Source organism: Orycteropus afer, unplaced genomic scaffold (assembly GCF_000298275.1).
Source record: "Orycteropus afer afer isolate SDZICR_OR568_19922 unplaced genomic scaffold, OryAfe1.0 scaffold00069, whole genome shotgun sequence".
In the NCBI taxonomy this organism is placed as follows: domain Eukaryota; kingdom Metazoa; phylum Chordata; class Mammalia; order Tubulidentata; family Orycteropodidae; genus Orycteropus; species Orycteropus afer.
Window position 1 is genome coordinate 8,250,222 of NW_006921656.1, and position 23,922 is coordinate 8,274,143.

The window sequence follows — 23,922 nt, forward strand, 5'->3', positions numbered from 1 at the left end:
GGATTGATATGGTGGCTGTGATGATGGGCTCAAGTATAGCAGGGATTGTGGGGCTGGTGCGGGATCGGGCAGTGTTTCGTTCTGCTGTGCATGGGGTCTCTATGAGTCGGAAACGACTCGACGGCACTTAACAACAACAACAACAGTTGAGTCTGGTGTTCCCCAGTGCTATGGTCCTGAGGCAGTAGCTCTATTGGATCTCTCTCCCATAGTGTCTGGTTGTCTGTGAGGGATTCTCTGTGTCTGTCTGCTTTTGTTTCCATAAGGACTGCAGGTATTTTGTATCACTGATGTCTGTGCAAGATTAGCTTCAGCTGAATCTATCCTTGGTCTAGAGTATAGTTCTGTTCACTGACCCCCATCTGATCCTCTCAGGTGTTTATGTGTTTATCTGTAGTCTGGTGTTTGGTATTAATGGCAATGTATTGTGGACACATGGGTTGGTATTAGCATCTGTCGTCTATCTCTTATGTGCACAATTCGGTGTCCTCCCATTTCCTGATGTTATCATGGTGGTCATAGGTCCTTCCCATATATCCCTCCCCGTACCCACATCAGCGTGTAGGGCCCCAGCTGTTGTTGTTGTTGTTATGTCAATTCAGACCTGACTCATAGCAACCCCACCTTGGGTTTCTGAGCCAGCATCACTACGGAAGTAGATTGCCCCATCTTCCTTCTGAGGAGTGGCTGATGGGTTTGACCAAGATCCCCACTTCCTCTAACTGCACAAATGGATGAGTCTCCAGAGACACCATTAACCAGCTCATCCAATGCATGAGTAAATGAGTCACCTGCTCAGAGTAGCTCTCAAGGCGAGAGTGAAATGTGTGAAGGCAGGATTTGACTTGGGTGCAGGGCCTGACAAAGCCAGTGTGTTCATTAGCTCAGCAGCCGTGCATTTGGGAGCAGAGGAGGGGAGTGTGGGAAGGGGTGCAGACACTCTGAGAGAACCCCAGGTGGCCGGAGTTCTCCGTGGGCTGCTGCCTTCCCAGCCCTCATATCTCTGCACCTGACAGAATGCAGCGTCTTTACAGTAGGTAGGATGGGGGTGGGGGTACCAGGCACTTGGACCTGTACATCCTATGCCTTCATTTCTTCAGTTCTTCATTTCTTCAGTTCACAAAGTACCTTAGAAATCTTTGTGTGTTTGGAATTTGCCTGTATCTCTGAGGTGGACAAATGAGGGGCTCATAGCCCAGTGGTGGAGACAGGAATTCCATAGGAGCTAAAGAGCCAGGGAAGGCATTGAGATGGGGAGGGGTGAAACTCAACTGAAGAAAGAAACACCATTGTCCTTGAGTCGTCACCCACTCGTGACCCCATGGGTGTTTCAATGCTGATCTCTTAGAAGTAGACACCAGGCCTTCTTCTGAGGCAGCTCTGTGTGGACTCGAATCTCCAACCTTGCAGTTCGTATCCAGCATGTTAACCATTGGCATCACTCAGGGACTCCAAGGGCAGAACTGTTGTTGTTGTTAGTTGCTCTCTAGTTGACGCTGATGTGTGGTGCCTTTACATACAACAGAACAAAATGTTGCCCAGTCCCGCACCATCTCCATGATGGTTGGTATGTTGGAGCCCATTGATGCGGCTGTTATGTCAGTCCACGTCATGGAGGTTGTCCCTCATTTTCACTGATGCTCTACTTCACCAAACATCATGTCCTTACCTAGTGGTTCGTCCTTCCTGATGACATGTCCAAAGTAAGGAGCTGAAGTCTTGCCACCTTTGCGTCTAAGCCCTAAATTCCAAATTGAAACAGAAATGTGACAGCAGCACTTTGAGGCAGAACTGCGTGATGGGAAATCCCTCCGTGTCAGTTTCCAGTGTCCAGATAAAGCTGTAGTTTGAAGGTCCTCCCCCAGTGGTTATGCGTCTGGGGGCTGATCTGCCAGGTGCTTGAGGAAAGCTTGCGGAGTCTATCAGCCTTTCACTCTGTGTCGTCACCGAAGCAGGCCCTTGTCCTTAAATTGACACGAGGATGGGATGAGATGGAATGTGGCAAAGGGCAGGCCCCAATCTCAGGGTCAAGCCAACCTGCCCCCATTTCTTCCTTAGGACCTTGGCTGTGCTGGCACTGCAACGTAGGTGCTTTCCTGTAGCCTCTGCATGCTGGCTTGTCCTCATCCTAGGAGTCACACACAGTTACCTCCTCAGAAAGGTGTTCTGAGCCATCCTGTTACAGTAGACCACACGCCCTTTGGTCTCTATCATGTTGTTGTTGTTGTTTGCCGTCGAGTCGGACCCGACTCATAGCAACCCCTCCTTGGGTTTCTGAGGCAGTATCACTACGGAAGTAGATTGCCCCATCTTCCTTCCGAGGAGTGGCTGGTGGATTTGAACCACCAGCCTTCTGGTTAGCAGTCAAGTGCTGTAGCCACTATGCTACCAAAGCTCCCTCACAGACCCTCGCTATGTCCTCCTCAGCATGTCTCTGGCTCACAGCTCCTCCTCCTTCTGTCCTGTAAGCTCAGTCAGGGTCCCTCACCAAGAAATGGGGCCCTTCTATGGCTTGTCTGCTGCTGGGCCCCTCTGTCCTGGGCTCAGCAAACGTGGGCTGGTGACTAAAGGAGCACATTCACACCTGACATATGTTTACATTGGTTTCTTCCGTTTTATAAGCAGTTTTAGCAGAGATACCCAAACCACACATACCCAGTCTTTGGCTGAAACCAAGCTGAGAGTTAGGGTCCATAGGATGGATGGTGGTAGGATGTGGCCTCTTGGGATTCAAGATCAGAGGGCCGGGGTGGGTGTTTTGGCTCCACACTTACCAGAATTACAAACTCCTTGAAGATCAAAGCCGTATTTTTGCTGCCTACAACAAGATCAGCGGGAGTCCGGAGAATGCAAACAGTTAGACCCCTGACTACCGGGAGGAACCCACTCAAAGGTACCTTGGAAGTCCTGAGGGTCTTCTTCTGAAAGATCACAGCCTTGAGAACCATAGGGAGCATGGTTCTACTGTCCACTATGGAGCCTCCATGAGTGGGAGTCAACCTGACAGAACTACCATCAATGAGGAACAGGTGAGGGGGGTATTTGTCCCTCCCTAGTATTTTTGCTGCTGGAATCTTTTCTCTCTTGGGCTACAGAACATCTGAGCTGCTTCTCTGTAACCCCTTTGATTTCACTCCTTGCATTTCTATTGATTTTTAGGGACAATGTGATTCCAGTAATTGTGTTCTTTGATGTCCCTCTCTCCCACTCCAAGACAAGACAGTTACATAGAACTGTCATACCTCCTAGCTCTTTCAACCAAATGGACGTTGGCATGTTACTTCTAGATGCTGTGCTCCCTAGTCTCTGGAGTTTTCCATTCTGGCATGCTGAAAAGCCCAGAGTGAAGGCAGCTTGTAAAATCCTTGCACAGGTTTTTGCGTTTGCAGATGGTGATCCTGCTAACTGACCCCTCAGGTTGATGCTCTCCCTCCCTATTAGTGAGCATGGGTCCCAGCCCAGATGCACTTCTAACTGGAGCTTTCACTTTCTGGGGTGGAGAGTTAAGCTGGGCACAATTAAAGAGTCTCATTGTTTATGCCTATTTGCCATGTTAAAAAAGCCACTGATTTCCCAACAAAGCAGCTGTTGATATCTACTTTCTAAAACTAGTTTTCCTCCTTGTTTTCCCCTCCCCTCTTCCTTCCTAGGTTCTTACCCTTGTTCCTCTAGTTGCTTGTTGGGTGACCTTGATTAAGTTATTTAATCTGTCTGTGTCCATTTCCTCCTCCCTAAAATAACAGTACATATTTTTTAGTTAAGGAGCCCTGGTGGCACAGTGGTTAAGCACTCAACTTCTATCCAAAAGGTCAACAATTTGAACCCAGCAGTTGCTCTGTGGGAGAAAGACATGCCCGTCTGCTTCCATAAAGATTACAGCCTTGGCCAACCTGGGAGGCAGTTCAACTCGGTCCTATAGGGTCACTTTGAGTTGGAATTGACTCAATGACAATGGATTGTTTGTTCTGTCTTAACTTTTAGTTGTATTTTCAATATTAAATGAAAAAAATTGTTTTAACGACATGCCTGTTGGTTTTGTTAGGTGCCGTTGAGCAGCTCTGACTCCTAGCAACCCCATGTACAACGGAGCAAAACACTGCCTGGTCCTGCACCAGCCTCACAATCCCTGCTATTGAGCCCATCATTGCAGCCACTGTGTCAACCCATTGTGTGGAGGGTCTTCCCCTTTCTTGCTGACTCTCTACTTTACCAAGCATGACACCCTTCTCCAGGAAATGGTCCCTTCTGACAACATGACCAAAGTAGGTCAGAGGAAGTCTGGCCATTCTAACTTCCAAAGAGCACTCTAGCTACACTTCTTCCAGGATAGATTTGTTCACTCTTCTGGCAGTCCAGGGTATTTTCAGTGTTCTTCACCAACACCACAATTCAAAGGTATCAACTCTTCTTCAATCTGCACATCAAAAATGCTCAATATGGGTTGGTGCAAACTACATGTGCTGTTGTCTAAAAAGTAGGATGTTCAAGGTCACCCAGAGATGGCTTAGAAAAAAGACCCTAATGATCTACTTCTGAAAAATCACCCATTGAACCCTATAGACCACAGATTTGCTCTGACACATGCAGGGTCTCCATGAGTCTGAACCAACCCCATGGTCACTGGTTTTTACCATCCTTTTCAATGCCTTCATTCCTGCCCTCTCGCTGCCCCTCTTTCTCATTTCTCTCCTTATACACTCTTTCTTCTTTCCAGTATATAAATCATTCCTCCTGTTCTTTCTTCTTTTGTATCTTCCCTTTTCAACTTAGCTCTAGTGATTATGTTGTGATCACCTTATTAGAAGGTACACCACCAATCATCTGGAATGTTCAGTGGTATCCCAGAGCTGTCGGAACTAGTGAATGTCCATAAAGATAATTGTGGCTTCAGGACAATGTGGCTTTGTTTCTTCTCCAGCAACCACTGGATTGTAGAGATGATCACAAGAATTTACCTCTCTCTCATCAGGGTCTAGGAACCTCTTAATCTAGGGTGCGATTTTCCCTGGACAAAACAAGTGAGAAATATGGTTTTTATCCTTAGGCCTTACATCCCTTCCCCTTCTGCCTTGAGCAGAAGCTCATAAATTATTTCCCTGGTGTTTGCAGGCCAGCTGTTAGCTGTGTTTGCTGCCTCTCTGAATTACTGGCCAATGTGTTGGCCCATGTTAATCATGGCAGCATTTCCATGGCCTGTTTTGGTGAGAAACTCTACTTTCTAAAGGACTACCTCCTTCTGCAACTCAGAGCTTAATGCAAAGTGATGGCCACCCCTCAGCTCCCTGAAGCCCACCCTCTGCAGCAGGCATCACATCAGCCCTTCAGTTGGCAGCAATGGCACCAAGATGGTGTGCCTTGTTTGTTAACACTGACTCAACTGGAGGAAGCAGAGAACTTTTTCAGTGATTTTCCCATGTATAGGCCAAAATAGCCTTTTTTCCCCCCTCTCTGTTTTAAATTGTTGTCATCCTTCCAATTCTGTGTGTATAGACTCATGTATATGATAGGACCATTTATAAATGGGGTACTCACACCAGTGTCTACATGCACACGTCAGTTCTTATCAACAACAGGACAATGACAACCATGCCCGTGTATCATAAATGCAATCCCACTTTCCTTAAGCACTGTGCCTGACACAGTGCTGTGGTCGTTACACACACTATCTAATTGCTTCGAACAATAACATTGCAAGGTTGCTCTTCGAGTTTCCACTTTGCCTGTGAGGAAACTAGGGCAGAGAAAGGATAAGTAGGCTGCAGTGTAGACAGTGGAGGATCTTGAAGAAAGGTGGAGTAGACATGACAAGGGAGCAAATGTGGGGTCATGGAAGCACATGGACTCTGCTCATGGTCCTAGGGTCAGTGCAGACCACCACTTACTTGCTGTGGGGCCTCAGACACAGCATGTCAACCCCTTGCATCTTGATCTACTCATCTTTGTGTGCAAAAGAGGCCGCTTGCTCCTGTGCTGCCTGTCTCCCAGATTGGAGGTCAGATAAGGCGAAGTAGCATGGGATGAAACCAATCTGTGGATGTCTAAAACAATGTGCAACTTTAGTAGTTAATACATCCTGGAGTTGGGGGAGGCCAAAGGGAAAGACTCTGACATTTATTGGACATTTGCTACGGCTTGGCAGGGCTCCAGACCCTATCACGTGGAATCTGTCATTTGAACCCCACAGAAAGCCAGGTTGAGTTACTGCCCTCGTTTTACTCAGGAGGAACCCGAGGGTAGAGAGGTAAAGTAACTTATTCAGTGCATAGCCAATGAGCAGCAGACTTCTGGGTTGAACCTCTCCTTCCAAAAATAGAGTCTTTCCGTGACACCACACTTGCAAAGCCATCAAGCCTTCCCCACTCCTTAAAAAGAATATGAAATGTATAAAAAGAGCAAGCAATGCATTCAGTTACCAGCCAGGCGCTTAACCACTGTGCCACCATGGCTCCTCCCGTTCCTTAATAGTTATTGTTCCCAAAATGCTGCAGATATAATGTGGCTGGATCAGATCACACTTAAGAATTTCTTAGGACTACCTATGTTCTTCGTTAAATAGTGTTTGAGCAAGAGCTTGGCATGGAAACAGTAGTTGTTCCATTGAGTTTTATTGATTCACTTATCTCCACCTCGTCCGCAGTGATGAATAGTGCAAATAAAACAAGCAGTAAATGTCGAACTCCACTCACCGCACGGCAGGTAAATGAGGCCTTTAGAGAAGTGACAGTGAGCACTCCTTTCTTGGTCCTGCATCCCTGCTGGGCCAGCACCCAGGTACATTTGGCAGCCTGGAAACAAACAAACAAAACACAGTGGCTGGTGTGGGCTCTGTAACTGGTTCACTTCCACTGGGTCTTGGCTTTTCCCTTAAAGTGACAGCATGACCCCTTGGACCAAAGCTCTTAACAGATCTCTGTAAGATGGAGATAATCACAAACACTTGGGATATCTATAGCACATGACTTTGCTCCTGGCATGTAGTAGGTCCTCTTATCATGTGGGTTTCCCCGCTCGGACCATTCACTAACCTCCCCTTGGTGTGGACAGCCTTTGCTGAATTCTGGAGCGCTGGAACCTCACACAAGTACTTTTCCTGATCAACCCCCCAGGCTGTTCTGATGTCTTCCCCCCATCTCCTTTTATGAGGAAGTGAGAAAGATTTTCCTGCTTGTTGTGTTTTTCCTTTTTATAAAGTAGCCAAGATAACAAACCTCACGCAATCTTGGCTCTGCAATACATTCCCATGCTAATTAATAGTAGCCTCGATTGGGGTGAGTTTTGTAGGAAAATAAATTACATATATTCAGGTGTCTGGTTTTTACCACCATTAAACTTAACTACCCTGTTTGTGTCTCTTTATTGCTGTTCTTTTATAAAGACCATAAAAAAGAAGCTACAATACTTCAGCCAGGGGCCAGGAGGAAGCTGCCTTTTCATATTTCTAATAGCTTCAAATAAAATATGTTCAAGCATAACAGGCCATCTGGCTGCAAGAGGTTGTTTAGAGAGCCCTCCCTCCCCACAATTCGTATAAGCATCAATTCTATTTTCCAATTCCTTGGCTGGATTAAATTTATGAACTGCTCAGCCCTTTGGGTGATAAATCTGTGGATTGTGACCATTTCCTCTTTCTAGTTTCCAATTAACGTGATTGGTATGGAATCTACAGATAGCGCTTTGGTCTTGTTCCTTGCAGCTTGCAGCTCTGTAGCTGAGTCAGCACAGTGTTCAGCAACTCTTGGTCATGTCCCTACTCTCACACCCCTTGCAGCATTTAACAATAGCTCAATATTATTTCCATCCATTTGAAAAGATTGGATTCACCACCTGCCAATGCAACTTGCCATATTTCTTTTTAAAAAATAATCAATTCCATACAAGTAATTTTCTGTAACACTTTCACACTCTGGGTAGCTTCATATTTGCATAGGAAAATAGACTCGGCTTCTAATCAGACAGTATTACAAGTGATTGTGATGCTTTTTACAAGTGCAAAGTGACACGGGGATGGTAGAGAGCAAGAAAGAAGTGGGAATTGTGCCAGGATGCTCACGAAGAATAGATTGCCTTTAAGGCCAAAAAGCCCTGTACCAGAAGGAAGAAGGTCTCAGCAGAGGCTGACCTTCCTCCTCTTCTTCCTCCATCTCTTCCTCCATAATTTCTTGCCCGTTATTTCCTTCATCTCAATCACCAGTTGGTATTTTGGCACTGTGGAAAGAACCTGGCTACAGGTTAGTGGGACCAGTTTTGCTCTGTTCTCTACTCTGCTATGAATAAGGAATACTGAAGAAGAGTTGATGCTTTTGAGTTGTGGTGCTGGCAAAGAATGCTGAAAGTACCATGGACTGCTAAAAGAACTGACAAATCTGTCCTGGAGGAAGTGCAGCCAGAATGCTCCTTGGAAGTGAGAATGGCAAGACTTCGTCTCACCTACTTTGGTCATGTTGTCAGAAGGGACCATTCCCTGGAGAAAGATATCATGCTTGGTAAAGTGGAGGGTCAATGAAAGAGGGGAAGACCCTCAACAAGATAGATTGACACAGTAGCTGTGATGATGGGCTCAGGTATAGCAAGGATTGTGAAGCTGGCAGAGGACCGGGCAGTGTTTCGTTCTGTTGTACACAAGGTTGCCATGAGTCAGAGACAACTCAATGGCACCTAAACTACTCTGCTATTGATAACCTTCATAACTTTGAGTGGAATTATTTCTGAATCAGCATCTGTACCAGTTACAAGTTGTCATCGAGTCAATTCCAACTCATGACGTCTTAAAAAATAAATAAATAACTACTTCTCCCAGGTGTTTTGGTTCTCTAAAAAGTCTAAAAACTGGGAGCTCTGGTGGTGTAGTGCATGAGGCATTTGACTGCTAACCAGAAGGCTGGCAGTTCAAGCCTACCAGCCACTCCTCAAAAGGTCTAATGCTGCTACATCAGAAATACCACAAATGTATGGCTTGAACAAACAGGGATTTATTCTCTCATAGTTTAGAAGGCTGGAATCCAAGTTCAAAGTGCCAGTTCTAGAAGCTCAGGCAGCTGCTGGCTGCTGGGGCTGGCAAACCCAAGGTCGACAGGTAAAATGGCACAGTCCCAAGATCATTAAGCAAGACGGCAGGCCACTAGCTAAATAGGCCCTGGATCAGCAGACAATATGACAGACCAGTGATGACTTGGCCAGGTGCAGGATCCAGATGTGCCAAGAAGCTTGAGACGTTTCTCAAAGCTGCTTTTTATTTACTGGAAGGAAACCAAATCCCTAAGGCAGCTACTCAGCGGCTCACAGCAGATTCTACCATTGGGTTGATGACCAGTCTCATCATGGGGAATAACTACATCCAGCTGCCCAGCCACTCAAAACCAGGCCCAGCCAAGTTGACACAGCAACCACACCAGGTATGTTATGAAATAATACAAGTAAGATACCTAGCATGAAACTATGCTCAGTAACGAGATGTCTTATTTAATAATGAAGTAGCAAAGAGCTCCAAGTCTGCAGCCAGAATTCAGAGTCCAGGTTAGAGTCATTCTCTAGACACTATGTAGATGAGGAAAGAGAGGGTGTAGAGGTTTGCTCAGAGATTTTATGTGTCCTACGCATATTCTGTTGACCAGAACTAGGTCTTCTGGCTGCCATAATTGCAAGTCTAGAAGATGTGGTCCAGCTTTGTCCAGGAGGAAAAGAAAAATTACTTCACGAACAATTAGCCATTCTTTCCCACATAGGGAAATATGGGTAAATGCATGTCCTATCACTGTATGAAAAAAAGTAACAGAAGTCAAACCAAACTGATAATCAAACCCATTGCCATTGAGTCCATTCCAGCTCATAGTGATTCCATAGGACAGGAGCAAACAGAAAGGATGAGAAAAACTTAAAGTGACATCTGTGGGTGGACCCAGTGTGTAGAGAGGAAGTGTCAGAAGATGAAGCTGGAGAAGAAATAGGATCAGGTTATGAAGGATGTTGTAATTCATGTATTATTGTCCAGACTGTATTCATACATGGTTTTAGGGAGCAATGGATGAGTCTTAGCAGCACAGGGACAGAGTTGTTTCTGCATTTTGGAACATTCACAGTATCACTAGTGGGTAAGGCAGAGTTCTGGTTACCTTAGTGCCGCTCTGACAAGAAATATACCACAAATGGGATGGCCAAGTGCCAGGCTCTAGGGGATGGGTGAAAGCCCCTCAACCTTGGGGTCCAGCTCTGCCTCCTGCTCCCAGCCCACTGGAGCTAGAGGCATTTCTTCACTCAGACAGCTGTTGGCTGCTGAGGCTGAGAAACCCCAAGGTTGAAAAGTAAAAAGGCACAGTCCCGATGTTACCAATCCACACAGCAGGCCATTAACTTAAGTCCACTGTAAGTCCCAAGGTTGGCAGAGCATAGCAGGCTGCTGAACAACGACATGGCTATGTGCAGGGTCCAAGCATGCCAAAGGCTAGAGACCAGTCCCAAAGCTTCTCCTTATATACAGGAAGCAGACCACACACACCCAAAGGCAGCTACTCAGCTTCTCACAGTGGATTCCACCATGGAGTTGATTACCAGTCAGCCCAGCCAAGCTGACACACTAACATAGCCACCACAGGTAGGTTGGAGGGGCTGGGTCTCATGGTTGAGGTCCAGTGAGCCTGATAAAATGGTTTAGAGAAGATGAGTGACTTATCTGGAATTCTGGGAGTCAAGCTAGGAAGTTGCCAAAGAACCAGAAAACATAGGGAACCAGAATTTGAGTGGAAATAATAACAGTAGTCTTTGGGTGAGGTTCAGGACAGTAGATTCAGCAAATTGGGAGGAAAAACTAGATGAGTTCTATATCATAATTAGGATTTCACACATGGAGGAATCCAAAGTCCCAAAAAGCAGAGCACCTGCTGTTCATTGAGTACTTAATAACTGTGATGCCTCTTCTCATTTGCTGTGGAAATGGTACTCTTCATTTCCCATACCAAATGCCAAGCATGACCCTACCAAGACAATTAGAGCAAGAAAGGGCCATGAGGCCATCCAGACTAGTACTTCTCAGACTTCAGCATGGATCAGAATCATCTGAACGGCTTGTTAAAGCACAGACTGGGGGGACCCAGGCCAAGAATTTCTAATTTGGTAGGTCTGAGGTGGGACTCACTTGGATATGCCAGGAGATTTGGAAAATAGCTGCCTAGCCAACTGACTGGAAGAGATCCATATTTGTGCCCATTCCAAAGAAAGGTGATCCCACAGACTGTGGAAATTATTGAACAATATCATTAATATCACACACAAGTAAAATCTTACTGAAGATAATTCAAAAATAGTTGCAGCAGTATATTGACAGAGAACTTCCAGAAATGCAAGCTGGATTCAGAAAAGGATGTGGAATGAGAAATATCATTGTTGATGTCAGATGGATCTTGGCTCAAAGCAAAGAATGCCAGAAAGATGTTTACTTGTATTTTATTGACTATGCAAAAGCATTTGATTGTGTGGATCATAACAAATTATTGATAACATTGAGAAGACTGGGAATTCCAGAACACTTAATTGTACCCATGAGGAACTGGTACCTGGACAAGGAGGCTGTTTTTCAAACAGAACAAGGGGATAATGCATGGTTTAAAATCAAGAAGGGAGTGTGTCAGGATTGTATCCTTTCACCATACTCATTCAATCTGCATGCTGAGCAAACAATCCAAGAAGCTGGACTATATGAAGAAGAATGTGGCATCAGGATTGGAGGAAAGATCATTAATAACCAGCAATACCCTGACGACACAACTTTACTTGCTGAAAGTGAGGATGACTTGAAGCACTTACTGATGAAGATTGAAGAATACAGTCTGCAGTATGGATTACATCTTAATAATAATAATAAAAATCCTCACAACTAGACCTATAAGCAGCATCATGATAAATGGAGAAAAGATTGAAGTTATCAAAGACTTCACATTGCTTGGCTCTACAATCAACACCAATGGAAACAGCAGTCAGGACATCAGACAACATATAGCATTTGGCAAATCGGCTGCAAAGGAACTCTTTCAAGTGCTGAAAAGCAAAGAAGTCTCTTTGAGGACTAAGGCGTGCCTGACACAAACCATGGTATTTTCAATTGCCTCATATGCATGTGAGAGCTGGACAATGAATGAGAAACACTGAAGAAAAGAGTTGATGCTTTTGAGTTGTGGTGCTGGTGAAGAATGCTGAAAGTACCCATGAGCAAGTAATCCAAGAATCTAAATGAACTAACAAATCTGTCCTGGAAGAAATGCAGACAGAATGGTCCTTGGAAGCGAGAATGGCCAGGCTTCATCTCACCTACTTTGGTCATGTTGTCAGAAGGGACCATCCCCTGGAGAAGAATGTCATGCTTGGTAAGGTGGAGGGTCGATGAAGGAGAGGAGGGCCCTTGATGAGATGGACTGACACAGTGGCTGCAGCGATGGGCTCAAGTATAGCAGGGATCATGGAGCTGGTGCTGGAGCTGGACTGGGCAGTGTTTCGTTCTGCTGTGCTTAGGGTCGCTATGACTCAGAGACGACTCAATGGCACATAACAAAAATGATGAGGAGGGACTGAGGTGCTCTGGTGGTATAGTGGTTAAAGCATCTGTCTGCTAACCAAAAGATCAGCAGTTTGAACCCACTAGCTGTTCCACAGGAGAACAATGAGGCGTCTGCTTCTGTAAAGATTTACAGCCTCTTGGAATTGAACCCATACCTGTGGCTTCCAGCCAAACAAAACACAGACATATGAGATGAACATTTACCTGAGGTGGATACACTCCTTGGAGAGAACAGTCATGGGAGAAAGAAGACTGTGTATGCACAGGGAGACAGCTCAGGGGGCAGGAGTGCATGGAGGGATGGACACAGGGAAGAGGTAACTATGGGGAGGAAGTGGGAGTGGAGCTATTGCATTGTGGTAAATTGTAGTCAATGTCATGAGACAAAGTGTATGTGTACTGCTGTATGGAAAGTGAATTTTCTCTAAATTTTCACCCAAATCACACACACAAAAAAAAGATTTACAGCCTCAGAAACATTGTGGGGCAGTTCTACTCTGTCTTGTAGAGTCACTATCAATTTGCATGGACTCAATGGCCATGGTTTTTTTTTTTTTTATTATTTTGGGGTAGAATTCAAGACTTTGCATTTCTAACAAGCTTCTAAGTGATGCTGATTCTAATGGTCCATGGACAACACTGTGAATACAGTTATTTTTTCTGTTAGGTACCTTTAAGTCAGTTCCTTAACATACAATAGAATGAAACATTGCCCTGTCCTGGGACATCCTCATAATTTTTGCTATGGTTGAGTTCATTGTTGTAGCCACTATGTCAATCCATCTTGATGAGGGTCTTCCTCTTTTTTGCTGACTCTCTACTTCTCCAGGGACAAGTTTCTTCTGACAAAATGTCTAAAATATCTGAAATGAAGTTTCTCCATCCTAACTTCTAAGGTGCATCCTGGCTGTACGTCTTCCAAGACAGATGTGTTAATTCTTCTGGCAGCCCATGGTATTTTCAGTATTCTTTACCAGCACCATAATTCAAATGCATCAGCTCTTCTTTGGTTTTCCTATTCATTGTCAGGCTTTCACATGCATATGATATGTTTGAAAACACCATGGCTTGGGTAAAGAACACCTTAGTCCTTAAAGTGACATTTTTGCTTTAGAACACTTAATGAGGTCTTTTGCAGCATATTTTCCCAAAGCAATATATCATTTGATTTGTTGAGTACTGCTTCCATAGGCATTGATTATGGATCCAAGTGAAATGAAATCCTTGGCAAGTTGAGTATTTTCTCCATTTTTCATATTGCTTATTAGTCCAGGATTTTTCTTTTATGTTAAGGTGTGATCCATGCTGGATACTATAGTCTTTGACCTGCATCAGTAAATGCTTCAAGTCCTCTTCATTTTCAGGAAGCAAAGTTGGGTCTGCAAATTGCAGGCTGTTAATGAGTCTTCTTCCAGTCCTGATGTAGTGTTCTTCTTCATATAGTCCAGCTTCCTGGACTATTTTCTCCATGTTAAAATTAAATAAGTATGGTGAAAGGGACACTGATTGTAAATCAGTGAAATTTACTAATTGTAAAAAAGGATGTTGTTGTTGTTGTTGTTATGTGCCATCAAGTTGGCCCCTACTCATAGCGACCCCTCCTTGGGTTTCTGAGGCAGTATCACTACGGAAGTAGATTGCCCAACCTTCCTTCCGAGGAGTGGCTGATGGGTTTGAACTGCCAGCCTTCTGGTTAGCAGTCACATGCCTTAGGCACTATGCTACCAGAGCTCCCAAAAAAGGATACTGATTGTAAATCATGCAGTATCCCTTGGTCTTCTTTGAATAACTGCCTCTTTGTGTACAGATTCCTTATGAGCACAATTATGAGATCTAGATATCAGTTTTCCACAATGTTATCCATAATTTGTTATGATCCACACAATTGAATGCTTTGCATAGTCAGTAAAACACAATTAAACATCATTCCAGTATTCTTTGCTTTGAGCCAAAATCTACCTGACATCAGCAATGATAGCCCTCATTCCATGTCCTCTTCTGAATCCAACTTCAATTTTTGGCAGTTCCCCGTAGATATAGTGCTCTAATTTTTAAAAATTATCTTCAGCAAAATTTTACTTGCATGCGATATTAATGATTGTTTGTTATTGTCATGTGCCGTCAAGTCGGCCCCTAGTCATAGCGACCCCTCCTTGGGTTGCTGAGGCAGTATCACTATGGAAGTAGGTTGCCCGACCTTTCTTCTGAGGAGTGGCTGGTGGGTTTGAACTACCAGCCTTTTGGTTAGCCATCAAGTGCCTTAGGCACTATGCTGGCAGAGCTCCTGATAGTAATGATATTATTCAATAATTTGCACCTTCTGTTGGATCACCTGTCTTTGGAATGAGAATAAATATGGAACTCATTCAGTTGGTTGGCTGGGTAGCTGTTTTTCATATTTCTTGACATAGACAAGTGAAAGCTTCCAGCATTGCATCCAATTGTTGAAACATCTCCATTAATATTCGACCAGTTCCTGAAGTCTTTCCAACCCCCTCCAACTCGTGCTTTCAGTGCAGCTTGAACTTCTTCCTTCAATTCCATCAATTCTTGATCATATGCTACCTTCTGGAATGGTTGAACATTGACCAGTTAGTTTTGGTGTTGTGACTGTGTGTATCCCTTCCATCTTTTTTAATGCTTCCTGAGTCATTCAATATTTTGCCCATATTGTTAGGTAGCATTGAGTTGCTTTCAATGCACAGTGACCCTGTGTACAACAGAACGCAACACTGCCTGATCCTGTGCTATCCTCACTCTCATTGTCAAGCGTGAACCCATCATTGCAGCCACCGTGCTCATTCATCTTATCAAGAATCTTCCCTTTTTCTCTGATCCTCTGCTTTACCAAGCATGATATCCTTCTCCAAGGTTTACCCCATAGAATCCCTCAATATTGTAAGTTGAGGCTTGAATATTTTCTTCGGTTCTTTCAGCCTGAGAAATGTTGAGCAAATTCTTCCCTCGTAGCAACTGTTGAGTGTCATGAGCTTGATTTCTGCCTTAGCTCCCAGCACTGGCTGGCTAAAAGTTTAATTGACTACCCACCAGCCAAGGCAAGGGAGTAAAAAGAGGGGCTTAAGTGGTATCAGCGCAACTTTCTGTTATCATCCAAGAGGAAAATTGGCTTGGAGCAGGAAAAAAAAAATCCACAGCAGCAATTCGGTTCACTTTTATCCTTCACCAGTCAGCTCTAGAGTCACCACCGAGGGGAATATTTCCCTGGTAAATGTCCACCTCATTGGTGCCCCCCAGGATGTCTGGCATACTTCTCCACCATAGTAGCTCCTATCAGAACAGAGGTCACCTTATCTTGTAAACCCCATCAAAAGCAATTGTGTTGAGTCAATTCTCATGGTGACCCCATGTGTGTCAGAGCAGAACGGTGCTTCACAGGGTTTTCAGTGGCTGATGTTTTGAAAGTAGAGCACCAAGTCTTTTTTTCTGACTTGAACCTGGGTGCACTTGAACCTCCAAACTTTTGGTTAGCAGCTGTGTTAATTATTTGCACCACCCAGAGGTCAAGTTAATCAAAGTCTTATTGTTTTTATGCCTTCTGCATCCAGCATGATGCGAGAATTCCAGTGTATCAGCCAGAGCACAATCTAGAAGAGGGAATCCATGCCAGGTGGTTCCACTGAGGGACATAAACTCAGGAATTGGTTACAGAGGTGTTGGAAATGCTGAAACCAGGGGAAGGGAAGACAGTCCAGCAATTTGCAACTACAGACAGCCATTTCTATATCTAGGGCTGAGGACCAACGTGGGAAGAGGGTGATTCCAAAGCCTGAGAGCTGGCACTGCCCAAGAGAGCTGGAAACTTAGAGGTGGGGCCATTCAGACACCTCGCCAAAGAGCTCAGCAGATATGATTATGCATAGGAGATGGACCTCCAGGTGCTAGACCCATGGAGAACAGAGTCACCAAGAGGACCTGGAATGAAAGTAGTGGGGAGAGCTGCAATGAATGAGTAGCCACAGGTCCTGCCTGAGACTCCAGCTGAAGCAGAGCAGAAGAGAAGAAGTACCCAGGCTTCTCCCCTCCATCTAGGCTGGGTCCCTGGAAGTAGAGGCTGATGCAGACTGATGTGTAAGTCATTTACTAAAAGAAGCTTTCTAGGGGATCTTTACATGAGGGAGGCACAGTGGGGAAAGACAAGGACATAAGCAGAACTTTGAATTGGTTCAGATTGGTTCACTTATGGTGACAAAATTTAGAACAGACTTGCATGTTTAAAATTTGGGTGATCTGGAATGCTAACTGGGATAGGGAAAATTTTAAGTTGAAGACCTGGAGTGGGAGAGTTGGGTGAGGTGTGTTGAGCCTTTTCAGGAGCCTAATATGTGAAAATGGATTAATGCCAGGTCTGGGGAGAGTGACAACATTCAAAGTGGTGTGATTGGCCAGCATATTTGAGCTGGACACCGTTGTTTTCTACTTAGCCAGTCAAGAGATTTGGTTGTGTGCAACTCTCATGCTGCCCTTGTTTTCTAAGAGGGAGACTAGGTTTCTAGCAGAGCTTTGGCCTATAATTGTCTCCAGTTCTGGTTAGCATTTTGGTTCAGCCATATATAAAAAAATTCAGGTCCATTCTGGTTGTGTTTCATTGGCCATGAAGCCCTGGATATGTAAGCAACAGTGGGGTTCAAGGTGAAGTCTAGCATTAGCCACATCCCCCAGGGAGCTTTTGGGTACAAATTGCATCACAGTGTCTGTCCTGCTTTGAGGTAAGGGAAATGGGGTTTTATAGACTCTACACAAGTCAGTTATTGAATAAGAGCCATGTGATGTGTGTGTGTGTGTGTGTGTGTGTGTGTGACTCCCAGGCCCCTGCAGACAAGATGACTCTAGTTGCAAGGGCAATCTTGCAGAAAAGGGCATAGGTATGGGTCTTCAGCAACAACACTTTCAGTAGCTGGAGGTGGTCATCCCAAACCTTAAGCAGACCCCTGGTCTTTAACTCTGAAACCATAAACTAAACTATCCCTTACAGCTTTCTTTAAACCAAGCAACAGTTAGCTTAACTTAAAAACAGATGTCTGACATGAGCATTGTGATTTTTAAAGAACTTACTGTATGGGACCAAATTGCTGACAGCAACTTGAAAGGTTAGATGGGAAGCTTAGGGGGAAGTGAGTGTCGTCAGTAGGAGGAGACTGACTTAGAAGAGGGAGAGTGGTTGCAGCCTGGAGGACACCATCAGTGTCACTGTGTGGTTCATGTGGAAATTGTTGGGGTATTTTGTTGTGTGTACTTTAAATAACAATAATAAAAAAAATATAGACCCCCAAGATCTGAGCGGAATTCCAACAAAATATAGTCCATGCCTCCTACTCTCACATCTCCTGACTGCATCACGTTGGCTGCCCTGGACTGGCACATGGAGGGCCTGTTGGCAGGGAAAGGGTGGGGCATGAATCCGAGAGCAAGCCAGCAAATACCATGCAGTAAAGGCTCAGTAACATCTGCGAAGCAGAATTCTACTTCCCCACGTGTTCTAGACACTTTGGCACTTCGAAAATTGAGTCTGCCAACAGCAGTTGAAGATTTTCAGTCACTAAGGAAATAGTTTTGAGTGGAAAATGACCATTTGCTTAAGAGTGCATGACAGATACCAATTTTGTGAGAAACATACTACAGTTTACTTGTGAACCTAAAGGAAGCTTGAAGGGAAGCAGAGATTCAAACTTGGGTCTAGTGGGACCCGTTTACCACCAGCCACCAAGTCCTTCTGCAGTAGTGACCAAAAAAAATTAAGTTTTTTACTTTCTCTAAATGTAGAGGATCATTTTCGAGAAAAGTCTGAAGTCGACTGAGTGCAGACTTCACGTTAGAAGCTTGTCATCACGGTGCATGATATTTACTGATTTACTTACTATCTCATTCATTTGTCCCTTGCGGTCTTCCTGGAATTTGGGGTGTGCTTCACCTCAAGGACTTCTGTGTGTGTCTGTAACAGAATTCTGCAATACATCACACACACATCCACATGGCACACACCCACCCACCGTCTCCTACACACACACACCCTGCATACCACACATACACACACACATACAGCACACAAACATGCACTACCTATCACCCACACATCACATACTGCACACTCCCAACACACATGCACCACACCCACACACCCCTTACCATGCCCCCTACACCTCATATACACACACACACACACACATCACACCACAGACCACATATCAAACACTCCCAACACACACACATATACCACAAGCACACCCCATACCACTTACCACACACATACACACATCATATCACATACCACACATACAGACATACATGCACACCACACACATACACACCGCATACAACATGCCACACATCACACCACATACCACACATATATGCACACCACATGCCACTTACCACACATCCCACTACATACCACACACATACACATGCACTGTACACACTACATCCATACATACCTATATCACACATCACACACACACACACACACACACACGCCATGTACCACACACACACTATAATTGGCTAGTTTTATCTTTTTCTTCCCCTCCAACAGCTTTATTTTAATTACTAAGCACTGGAAAGCATTTGTCAATAAGTCTCACATGCACTGGCAAAGAGCCCAGCTTGGGGGAAGGTGGGCTCAGGGAAGTGCACCACTCCCATCCCTGTCAGGGCTGTGCCATGTGGCTGTGGAGTCCACTCCAGTCCCCACTTGAGTACAGTGAGGACAATAGGCAGTGCTTTGAGCGTTGCCGCCTTCCCAGCCACTAGTGTTTATTAAGTTCCTTCCTTGGCTCAGGCTCCTGCCGGCTCCTTTCCTCTCTAAGGGACATCAGATTTCTGCTCAGGGCTCTAAAGATTCCTCTTTGCCTTGATGTCACCTATCGGCTAATAAGCTATGCCACACGCCAGCCAAGAGACCTGAGTCAATTAGTTACTCTCTCGGTGCCTCAGTCCTTCTCTGTAACACAGGAGCAGCGAGGACGTCGACTTAATAGGCTTGTAGAGAGAATTGCATGTAAAGCACGTAGCACTGTGCCTGGAGCGGAGGAAGTGTTCAGAAGGCACTGGCAATTACCACTGTCATTGTTACCAGCGCAGTACTGTTTTGCCTTACTCAGCCTGCACGGTAGCGGTAAGGCTTAGGTGCTCATTATTTCCTTCCTTGTTTTTTCCATCGAAATCAAGGGGAGGGGTTTTCTGTGGGGTTCACCAAGAGGAAACAATTTTGGATGGACAAAACTCTGCTGGACACTCCCAAAATGTACTAAGACACATGTCTTACATGGTGGCAAGAATGTTAGTGGTACTGTTCAAATAACGTCATAGCTATTCTATTTTCTCATCCTAAGATTTACGTCCTTTCTCTATTGGTTGAAAGTCCATAACGGTACAAGAGCGTGGTTAAATATCAGTCCTTCACACCACTATCTTTATCTTCTCTATTTTGCAAATAAGACAAATAATAGTCAAAGGAGTTGGGTCACCTCAAGGGAAGTGGCAAGGCTGGGATTTGAACATGTCTGGCCTGACCCAAAGTCCACAGTCTGCTCATTCCTTCCAAGTGGCCTGCTTTGGCTCTGAACATGTGAAGGTGGCTCGTTTGGTCACAACTCAAATGCAGAGAGGAGCTTGATTCATGGGTCTAAAAGTAGCATCATTAGCAAACCCGTGTTTTATTATACTGAAAAACTAAGCGAATGAGCAGTCCTTTTTTCTTAGCAGAGTAAGTTCAAAACACACAGAAAAGAATACTGTGCAGGTGCCTGCAAAGTTATCCAGGCTAGTGGAGGTAAAAAGAGTCCCCTGAGAGCAAAAGAAAAGTCAGTGATAATGATATTAACCCCACTGATTTTGAACTTGGTGAAGTTACTTTTTGTTTCTCACTGGACTCACACTTCTTTTTCAGTCAGTTACAAAGAGATTTATTTTTGTCCTTGGCTAAACTGGAGCTAATATCTAAGAAGGGATAGAACAATTTTATTCAAGCTGTAAGCTGCCACTCATACACACATGTGTTTGTATGCACGCACACACACACACAGACAAACAGAGTTAATGCATTCAACTTATAAAATGAATTGATTTTTTAAATTTTTCAAACCAAAAAGTAAATACGGCAGCAACATGATATTTTTTTTGACTTATGATTGTGTTTATACAGTTTATGCTGTTCGGTGCTGTCAAGTCAATTTTAACTCATAATGATTCCAAGTGACAAAGTTGAGCTGTCTCATATGGTTTTCTTGGCTGTAATCTTTAAGGGAGCAGATTACCAGGTTTTTTGCCTATGGAGGCGCTGGATTGGTTCGAACCACCAACCTTTCAGTTAGCAGTCAATTTCCTAACTGTTGCACTGCCAGGACTCCTTCATACAGTCCCCAAACAGATTATCTTTCTCTCCCTCCCTCCCTCCCTTCCATCTTTTCTTGAATCCAAGCTGCTCAGAGCTAGAGCACTGTTCTGATCAGAATGACCTGTGAGGTGTCAGCCAGTGGTATAGATTTTCCCTGTAATGTAGTAGGGCCTTCCACAGTTAACTATCACTGGTATACTACTACCACTCCAACCATGAATGCTGGCAAATATGGGTCATGGGAAGATAAAGTTGACTGCAATTTGAACTAATTGATCCCTATGTTGTTGTTGTAGTTGTTGTTATGTGCCGTGGAGTTGGCTCTGACTCATAGCGACCCCTCCTTGGGTTTCTGAGGCGGTATCACTATGGAAGTAGATTGCCCCATGTTCCTTCCGAGGAGTGGCTGGTGGGTTTGAACCATCGGCCTTCTGGTTAGCAGTCAAGTGCCTTAGGCACTATCAATTTTAAAAGGTGGGAAACTGCTCCTTTGTTTAGGAAACCACCCTATTCAGCTTATTTAGCCCTTCCAGGTGAGCTAGAGAGACAGAATGAGATTTAAAGGGACAGGGGTCCCTACAACAAAAATTAGCCATGTGTTGGGTGGCTCTGCCAACTGATGATTGAGAGACCTGGAATATGGGAAAGGGGTAGCTAAAAGAGACAGAGAGGCCCCAACAAAGAAGTGACAATGGGAATCTGTGGAGAGACATAATTATTGAGACCTTCTGATGGGTAAATTGGCCACGTAACACAGTTTTGGAAAGTAAGTCAGGAGCACATTTCTGCTGAGGATTTGGGGGGCGGTCTCTGCTTCCCCATTACAGCAATCAGAAAATGCACAAATTGAAAGTGGTGTTCAAATGTTTCAGCTGAAACTTAAATGAATGCCCTAAACTCTCAAGAAAATGAAGAGGAACTCTGCAGGAAATTAACTCCACAGGGGAAAGACAGCAGAGAAAATTCCTCAGCAGATAAAAGCATGAGTTTTGCTCCTGAAGTGGTAGATGACTACGGAAAATGAGCGTCAGCTCCAAGAGAAGAAATGGCTCTCTGAACGCCCACTGATTAATTCTGACAGCAGAGCTCATAATACGTGGTTGACAGCTCTGGTTGGTCAAGGAAACCCCGATGAATGTAAAGAAAATGCACGCAGAAAACCAAAAGTGCCCGCAGCAAATCGTGTGTTTGAGCTTTTATGAAACAGTTTTCAAAGGCAGCATTGGGCTGAGGCCCAGGAGCATAAGAAACTCCTCTGTGCTATTAGATCAGAGGCCAGAAGCACTTTCAACTGGGATGACTTGAGGACCTGGCATCCAAGATGCCGTGTGTACAGCAGATATCAGTCCCGTTGCATTCCAATCCCAGGATGTTGATCCCTCAATTGGGCAAACTGTGTCCTGGACCAGCTCTCCCTCCTCCTGGATAAGGCAGAGGTACCCTCGTCTTCCTGACTCTGATGACCTGTCTAAACCATCAGGACTCCTGGGTTTTAATGGCCTTTCTTTTAATAGAGCAGATGGGGTCCAATGGGAAGGATATTACAAATGCTCTTAGTATTTTAGGTTCTTTCTTTCACACTGAAAACTGGCCCAAACTTTGTTCCTCTGCCTCTTAATCCATCTGGAGGTCCCACATTGAAAATACATCCCTGGGCGAGTTTCATGGGAGATGAAAGTCTTGCTATTCCTTCTGCCCAGGAAACTCAGATGAAGTCTCCAGAGATGACTTTCCACTTGGGGATTTCCCTGGACCATCCCATCTTCCAGTAGGACTGAGGAATCTCTGTCCACAAAGGAGTTTTGTTGTCATCCTTGTCCAAGCATGGCACTGGTCTCCTCTCTCCCAACGAGTACTGAGTGAATTGAGTTCCAGTAGAACCAAGTCCGCCCTCAAGGGTGCTCCCTTCAGAAGGTCTATAACCAAAGCAATATTTAGGTCATTTTGAATTGTCTCTCTTTTAGTTACACTGCCGATGTTTAAGAGAATGGGCATATATTCAAATCCAAACTTAGTTGTAATATAGTTCTTATTTTATTATTTTTTTAAATTGTGATTCGGGTGAAGGTTTACAGAGAAAATTCACTTTCCATGCAGCAACTCACATACACTTTGTCTCATGACATTGACTACAATTTCCCACAGTGCAACGCTTCCCTCCCCCTTCCTCCCCATAGTTACTTCTTCCCTGTGTCCTTCCCTCCATGCACTCTTGCCCCCTGAGCTGTCTCCCTGTGTCTACACATCCCTTCTGTTCTCCCATGATTGTTCTCTCCAAGGAGTCTATCTACCTAATGTAAATGTTCAGCTCATATGCCTGTCTTTTGTTTGGCTGGAAGCCACAGGAATGCGTTCAATTCCAGACCTGAAGGGCAGCTAGGGGCCATAGTCTCAGTGGTTCCATCAGGCTCTATCAGACCAGCAAACATGGTCCCTTTTTATTATTATTATTATTATGAGTTTTGGTTCACATTGTTCTCTCTCTCTATCCAGGATCTCCTACCTAGATCCCCCTCCGAGTGGTTGACAGTGGTAGCTGGGCACCATCTTATTCTTCTGGTCTCATAGTTGTATAGGCTGAGGATTGCATGGTGTACCAGTCGCTTGGAATAATTGTTTCCAAGAATCTTTGGTTTTCTTCATTCTTCTTTGCTCTGGACAAAGAGAGACCCATCATTGCATCTAGATGATTGCTTGCAAGCTTTCAAGATCTCAGTCGCTACCTGTCAAAGTAGGATGTGAAACAATGTTTTGTGTAGTATGTTATACCAATTGAGCTTGATGTCCCCTGCCACTATGGTCCTGAGCCCACAGGTCCAACTACTCGCTCCCTCTGGGCAGCTGGCTGTGGCCAAGAAGTGACTACAATCTTGTCCCTTGTCAGCTCTACTATATACCTGGGGATTCTTACAGAACATACCAATAAACTTGTAGAAACATTGTCTGCCAACCCTATACATGGTCTTTGGCACACTCCCCCCTGCATAGACATAACTAATAGTTCAGCCTGTCCACCCATCTATCC